At 40.5% G+C, this 8,379-nt stretch overlaps 1 non-coding gene across 1 annotated transcript; it reads left to right on the top strand.

The window, feature by feature from the left end:
• Window positions 1-2,583: 2,583 nt before the first annotated feature.
• LOC114050715 lies at window positions 2,584-2,688 on the top strand. The gene has a single exon (XR_003570062.1). It is a non-coding gene; the product is annotated as a U6 spliceosomal RNA (small nuclear RNA).
• The last annotated feature ends 5,691 nt before the right edge of the window (window positions 2,689-8,379 follow it).

Below are 8,379 nucleotides of genomic sequence, written 5' to 3'. Positions count from 1 at the left end.
TATCTCTCTAGGAAATTGTGAAGGCCACAAAGCCTTGGAAAGGAGCCCAGGGCAACACTGAGTGTCTCAGTGGGTAGAGTACCAGGCATGAAATCGGGAACACTTGAGTTTAAATCCTGCCTCAGATATCTACTAACTAGCCCTATGATCTGGGCAAGTCACTTAACTTCTCGATGGCCTCAGTTTCCTCATGTGTAAAATAGAGATGATAATAGCACCTATCTTACAGGGTTAGTATAAGGATCAAGTGAGTTAACACATGCAAAGCATTTTGCAAGAGTTTATGGGCTTTGTAGATGCTAGCTATCATTATTACTATCATTATTATGATCATTTCTGCACATTTTCTCCATTTTGCACTGTCCTCAATTCAATTCAACAGCGTTATTTAGTGCCTGCTCTTTTCCCAGCACCATGCTAGGAGCTGTTGATACAAAGGAATAAATGAACTTACATTCTGCTGGGGGAGATACACCATTTACACAGAACAGCAAATACAAGAGATAGAAAATAAGTTAAAAGCAGTTTTCCAGGAGAGAACACTAACAGCTACGGGAATCAGATAGCCCTTGGTTGGCAGTAGCACTAGAGTCAACCTTTGGAGCAAACTAGGGTTTCTTAGTGGGAGACATAAGGAGGGAGGGCATGCTGGCCATGGCAGGCAGCCTATGCAAAGGCCTGAAGGCTGGAGATGGAAACAGCAAGTAGGCTAGTTTGGCTGGAACACAGAGTAAGTGAGAGGCAGGAATAATGCATAGTCAGCCCAGAAAAATAGGCTGAGCCAGACTGTAAAGGATTTTAAGTGCTGAACTGAGCTCTTGTTTTATTTAAAATAATCTGCAGTGTCTTTTCAGTGTTGCCTTCATCATCACAGGTTAGTGCTATTCCCTGAACTAAGAGCATTTTGTGCTGGCCTGCATTCATGCACTGGGCCTCCGACGAAAAAGAAAGAAGCCATTCATGCAGCCCACACTCATGAGACCATGGACATTAGGAGCATGTCTCCCCTCGTGCTTGCAAGGGATGCAGTCCAACAGCCCCTTTGCTAATGGTCCCAGACAAGCCACCAAAATTTCATCCTTATGTCAGAGACTGATGGCACAAAGGTCCTGTGTTAACTTTGGTTTTTTGTCCTCATTTCTCTGGGACATTCCACTGCAGACATTCTGCAAAGTGGACATTAAACCGTTAATGAAACTCTTTGGGTAGAACCATTCAGGCAGCTCTGGATCTAATTGTACTGTTGTTTAACATACATCTCTCCAGATTTTTTTCTGGGGAGATCTTCTTGGTATCACCAAGCACAGTAAGGCCAGCACCCCAGTTTTGCAAATATTCAGTTCATATTTGTTTTAGAAGAGTATTAAAATATTATGACCAAAGAGTTATTAAACTTCCTATACCCTTTGATCCAGCAATACCACTACTAAGTCTATTTCCAAAGAAGGTTAGAGAAAAAGGAAAAGAGCTTATATGTTCTAAAATATTTATAGCATCTGTCTTTGTGGTGGCAAAAAACTGGAAATTGCAGGGATGCCCATCAATTGGAGAATGGCTGAACAAGTTGTAGTATATGATTGTGATGGAATACTACTGTGCAAATGGTGAGCTTGATGATCTTAGAAAACCATGGAAAGACTTGAAAGAAATAATGAAGAGTGAAATAAGCAGAACCAAGAGAATATTGTATACAGTAACAGCAATATTGCTTTAAGAACAACTTGGAGCAAGTAATTTTGACTTATAAATATCCAAATTAACTATAAAGGACATATGAAGAAAGATGCTATCTGCATCCAGAGAAAGAACAGATAAACAGGAGTATATATAGAATGATTTTACATATATACATATTTGTGTCTAATGGAAGCCATATCTTCCGGGGGTGGGAGGGAGGAAAAAAAAAAAGAAATTTACATGATAACTTTATTATATATTTAAAAGGAATAGAAAGTTGTACATAATAGATTGGCAGTTTCATATGCAATCGTCTTTTTAGAAATTATACTATGTTATGGAAATGCTTGTTTTATTCCATAAATTAAAATTTTAAGAAGAAAAAGAAAAAATAGAGGGGGAAAAGTGGAACCCGTGAATGAGTAACAGTTTGAGCCACAGATTCATGTTCCCCAGTGTTATTCATAGATCTAAGAATAAGGGTCACTTTTCTACTGTAGTTCCCAGAAAATGACTTTGAGAATTACTCATATATGGTCTCTGCTTCTTACTCCCACCCCTAATACATCCTCTATCACTAGATTGGGTTTTTATCACTAAGGAAATAAAATCTCAAGACCTGTCTTCTAACAGGAAATGCATGGCATTTCCTCTGTTACTATTACTAGTACTGCTATTTAGCCCACATCTCTCCAAATTCTTCCATAAGAATAATATAAGAGACTTTAAAAAGTCTTTTTCTAAGATCTGAGTCACCACGTCAGCAGCCTTGCCCTGGTGTATTGGTTTAGTGACTTTGCCACAAAAGGACATTGAGTTAGTTTGGTATAACCTGTTCTGAAGGAAGATTGCTGCCTCCTTTGTGAGCTGTTCATTTGCCAGCTCTTCAGAAACACATTCTGTACTGCTCACTTCAGCAAAACATGTGCCAAAAGCGGAACAATACAGAGAAGATTCGCATGGCCCCAGCCCAAGGATGATGTGCAAATTCACAAAACTTGCCAGATTTTAACATTATGGTCCATGAAATGTAATGCAATATTATTGCCCCCAGATGAAATGATGAAAAGGATAAATTCAGAGAAACCTGGGAAGACTTATGAAAACTGAAGTTGAGAACATTACCAAATGTGTACAATGACTGTAGTTTTGCAAAGAAAAAAACAACTGTGAAACCTTAAGAACCAGGATCAATGAATGTCATGACCAGTGAGCACCCCAAGTCTCCAGCACTGACATGGCACACTAGGGGGTGCTGAAGGCAGATGTGGCCAATGTGTGAATTGGTTTCATGTAACTATACTTATTTGTTACAAGGGAGGGCTTTTATTTTTCTTCTGGCGGGAAGAAGAGTGGGAAATAGTGACGGTGATGCTAAAATAAAAAAGAAAGAAAAGATCATCAGTGAATCATAACAGAAACAAACAGGAGAGAAGAAGGAAGCTCTGAAGGTGTCGCGGACAAGTAGGGGCAGTGTCGTAGCTATGATGTCAGCTAGGTAGCTTAGTGGATAGAGTGCTGAACCTAGAGTCAAGAAGACCTGAGTTCAAATCTGGCCTCAGACAGATAGCTGTGTGACCCTGGGCAAGTCACTTAAGTTGTTTGCCTCAGTTTTCTGATCTTTAAAATGGGGATAATAATAGTAATACCCACCTCACAGGGGGTGTTGCGGAGGATCAAATGAAAAAGTAATTGTAAAGTACTTAGCACAGTGGGGTCTGTTATCTTGGGACAACACAGCCCCTGGGGGGAAACCATTTATTCTCTCAAGCTGTTCATTGGGAGAAGAGAAAGAAGGAATGACCTGAGCACCCATGACATTATAAATCATAGCCATTGTTTCTTACTTCACTCGTGCTGTTGGAGTATGCTTAGCCAGTTGTAAAGAACCAATTTCTCACTAAAATGAGTCAAAATAATTTACAGACTAGAACTTAACACAAAAGACCAGAAATGGGTCCTTGATGTTATTGTAGTAGTAGAGAAATCCCACAACTGCTTTTATAGCTATGCCTTTGAAAAGGACATGGAATATTTGGAAATAACTACATTTCCTATAATGTTGTGAGTCAGAGGCTTGAGGCAATGAAATAAAAGCACCATGAGGAAAGAGGGGTAGAAAGCTTTTTTCACCCCTGGAAAATGATGGACATGGGCATTTTCTGTCTTTGAGGAATCTGCAGAAGTGCCTAAACTTGGCCTAGGTAGGAATATAAGTTGGCAGCAATGAGGGAAATTCTGTGCCATGACAAGCTCTTGGACCCAGCAGAGTCAGCAGGGCAAGATTCCAAGGGCAGCCAGTGGCAGGAGGATTGGGGCAGAGAGAGGATGCCAACATGTCTTTACTGAAGAGTTGTACCTTGTTATCAAGTCTGCTGTACCCCAAATCTGATGGGAGCCAGTCTTCTTGGAATTTTCTAGGCACTGGCTACGAGAGCACCTAGAAGTAGAACTCCCCAAAATAAAGACAGCATGTCATGATCAAGAAAGAGAAATAGAGAGACAGAGACCGTGCCTGAGACAGAGACAGAGACAGAAATACACAGAGAGATTTAACAGGAGCTATCGGGTATATGGATTATCAAGTATAGGGAAACAGCTCATAGACAACCATATAAACTCAGTAAATATAATTTGAGATGAATCACATGGAATACCAGGGAAAATTCCAAGTTAAATGGAAATAAATTAAAAAATAATTCCCATATAATAAAAATAGAATTCCTAGCAATCTAAAATACAAGAAAAAAAGAATAGCAATTGATAAATAATCAATACAGTCTTAGATCCAGCAAGACCTACCATGTACATATCTGAGAAGACTGTAAGTGTTGAGGAACCTTCTCAGCTCCTCAACCCATCATAGACAGCTAGGTGGCACAGTGCATAGACAGCTTGTCCTGAAATCAGGAAGATTTGAGTTCAAATCTGGCCTCAGACACTTACTAGCTATGTGACTCTGGGCAAGTCACTTAACTTCTGACTGCCTCAGGTTCTTCAACTGTCAAATGGGGATAATAATGGTATCTACTTCACAGGGTTGTTGTGAGGATCAAATAAGATATTTGTAAAGTGCTTAGCACATGTGCTTTGCATATAGTAGGTGTTTAATAAATGCTTATTTCCTTCCTCCCTTCCTTTCAATCAAGAAAGGAGAAAAAGCAGGATAGAGAGAGCTCTGCTCCCTTGCTTTGTTAAAAAGGAAGAGAATCACAAAAACAGATAAGAGCCCCCAAACTTTGAAACGTTTGGCCACCAGGAAGAAGAGAGGGTGGGAGAGGAGAGGGTTGGAGCAGAGCCAAGAGGCTACTGTTTTCCTGGTAATCCATGAATAAGGGAGATAGATGGAGAGAGAACATAAGAACAATCCAATCTTTGCTCTTCAGTTGAACTTTAGGGAGAAGAGAATGAGGTTAAAAGAAAGACCCCCAGAAAACCTACACCTTATTCCTCCCTTCAGATCAGATTATCTGCTCCCAGGCCTGTTGTCCTGCTTATCAGCTTGTCTTCCAAAGGTGAGGCACTTTATCTTTTCCATACTATGCTCTACCAACTCTGAAGGTCAATGGAAGTAGTGTATGTTTTCCAAAGAAGCATTTGGTTTGGAATCAGTGGGGTCCTGCCCCAATGATAAATAGAAAGCCTTTTCAATCCAGTCCACATGACTCATTAGGGATTATAGTTTTGATTCAAGTCAATACTGCTGAGTTTATGATAGAAAGAAACCCGTTCAATACATACTGTATTCTGAGACCTACTCTATTGTCTGGAGTCAAATAAGAAAGGGATGTGTTATTGTATACATCAGCTTCAGCCCAATTCCAACCAGTTAGGAAGTAACTTGTTTTGATTTACTAACTGCAATAATGGATGACTGATCAGACAGATTCATAACAGTTCCCCTCTTTGTGTATCAGTGATCCCTATCAACATGTCTACCATATTTAAATAAGCAGGCAGGTGGGGTCTGACCATAGAGTTGAGTTCACAGGGCCTTGTAATATAAAGGCACATTTGAGGCAACTAGGTGATTCAGTGAATAGAATACTACTGTTGGAATTAGCCCCGCCTGAATTTGAATCCTGTCTCAAACACATAAGTAGTCCTGGCCAGGTCAAGTAGCCTGTCTCCATCTAATTTTTCTCAGCTGTAAAATGGGGATAATAATAGCATCTACCACACGAGGTTGTTGTGAGAATCAAATGAGATGACATGTAAAGTATTTTGAAAACCTTAGAGCTGATATAAATGCAACCTGTTATTATGATGGCATTGCCATGCTAAGGACCTCCTCCTTGGGGGACTTCAGAGTAATTGGGCCATACAAAGTCTCTTCACTAGAATCATTGAGTGTTGGTTTGGTGGGGTGTGGGGGTGGGGTGGGGACACCTCCTGAGGACTCCACAGGAGCCCAGAGTTATAGTTATTCACATGGAGTCACTTGACATTTCGGTGACTACCAGTGTAACACAGAAGCAGCATTTCAAAAAATGTTTAAAAAACGCTATTAACACTCGCCTGGATGATCCAGACAACAGCACCCATTTACCCCAGCGGTCAGTTCTCCCTAACACTAAGGGAAATGGAAAATCCTCTTGACATGGGACAAGGAATCTCCATGAGCAGAGTCACAACTGTACATGGGTCAGTTTATTGATTAAGTGGCCTGGGGACTTGGAAGGGCAGCCAGGAGCTGTTGCAATCCTGCAGAGACAGTCCAACTGTGGTTTGGGAGACACCTGGGAGTCCCCCTGCTCCCTGAACCTTCTGCCAGATTTCTTTTTTTTTTCATGGGTGGAAGGAGAGTCTCCTTGACCTAGAAGCTGGTGGGATTCTTATGGGGTCTCCTGGATGAGTTGTGCTTGATTGAACTCCAGGAGGCTCCCCACTCCTCAGGCATGGAGAAGGGGAGGACAGAGTTGGCATCTTGCCTGTGGTTACCTGTGGCTTCCTCAGTTCCTTCTCTTAGTCTCTACCTATGCAGGGCAGTTTGTGTGTTTCTGATTTATCTATTGCTTAGTCTTTGTTGTGGTCTGTGGAGCTGAAGTGACTTCCTAGGGTGGCTGGACCTGCTCCTATGCTAGAATCAGAAGGCCTGGCTCTGTCATGTTCTATTGGCGTGACTTTGGCCAAGTCACTTAGCCACTTGGAGGCATGTTTTCTCATCTATAAAGTGAAGAAAGGAAGTGGTGGACGCAAGATGCAGAATAAAACCTACATTTTCAGACATGAGCCAATATGGGAATTTGTTTTGCTAGATTATTTATATTTGTTACAAGGGTGGTTTTTTTTCTTCTAATTTCCCTTGGTGGGGGAAGACAAAGAGTATAGCAATAGAGTAAAGAAAGAAAAAAATGAAATGAAAGAAAAGGGGGAGTGTCATTAAGGCATTTTTTTTGATGGAGAGAAAAGGACAGAAGGAAGACCAGGCAAGTAGGACAGCTTTGAAAGCTACAGGTCAATCTTATTATAACCTTAAAAAGAAAAGCAGCAGAGTAGGCCCTGTAATTTCATGTACAACCCTCTTTTTCTGTTCTGTTCTGTTATTGCAAATATAAATGCAAATGACCATTCCATTTGATGTTTGATAGCTTCAGAATAAGAATAAAAATTAATTTAAAATAAAATAAGGAAGTTGAAGTAGATTCTCTCTTAGGTACCTTGCAGCTCTAAATCTATAATCTGTGACCCCCGACTTCTGCCCTTGAATATAGAGCCTCGTCTTGGGTTGCCCTTGCTCTGGGCCTAGGGAAGTTGATGGCCACGGGATGGATATTTTTTCTCAGTTTCCTTTTCTGTGTCCCATGCTATCTTCATTTCCCTTACGATTACCTTAGCTGAGGAAAGAGCAGGGCTTCACCTTGCTGCTAAGGAGTACCATGGATTTTATTCCCCTTCTAGCACCTTATTATTTTATACCTTTGCATTCCCATGATGATCTGCTAAGGAGATTTCTAGAGGGACATTTGCAACAAGGAAGCTCAGGTCTATTGAAGGCCAAGCTCATCACCTGCCTCTTTACCTGTATTTGTCATCCCTTGCCTTTATCACTGCAGCTAACTGAGAGGTGCAGAATGTCAACAGAATAGTCAGGGATGGAGAACTTTTCTATAAATAACTCAGGAGTCTTTCCTACAGCCAAACAGTCAAATCTAAGATGATGCCGAAGCCTCTCTCAGTAGATGGGACGTTTATGGACCTAATGAAATTGCATAGGTTTGCTCCAACCAATATCAGAAGTCATTATTCACTGTCCCAGACCATACTGCCTTGCATTCAGTTACCTCCACAGATTTGCTATGTATTTTTCCAGGAGCAAAGTTATGGAATAAAAAATTTTGTATCTCTTAGGATGTGCTCAGCTGAACAAAATCTATCATTGCCAATAACTGAAGGAAGAGGAAATCAGATTTGTTAAATATGAGGAAATAGGACTTTTTAAAGCCATAAACGAGGTAGAGTGACATTTCAAATTATAACAAATTTCATCATTTTAATATCTGTTCTCTATTAATTTAAAAAGTAGAGTAAGTGCATTTTGGCAAAACTGGAAAATAAGCTAATAGTGGAGTGGTGAAAATTCTTGAGACAACTACAATTATCTCTTAATTACACACAGCAGGCTTCAAATATGTGTCCCTTCTTCGGAAGAGACTTAACGAGAAACAAGAAATCTCAAAGAAGCTAATTATGAGGCCTGGG

The sequence above is a fragment of the Vombatus ursinus genome, unplaced genomic scaffold, assembly GCF_900497805.2.
Source record: "Vombatus ursinus unplaced genomic scaffold, bare-nosed wombat genome assembly UNPS02014799.1, whole genome shotgun sequence".
Classification (NCBI taxonomy): Eukaryota; Metazoa; Chordata; class Mammalia; order Diprotodontia; family Vombatidae; genus Vombatus; species Vombatus ursinus.
The sequence above is the reverse complement of the archived record's forward strand: the minus strand, read 5'-3'. Positions and strand labels throughout refer to the sequence as shown.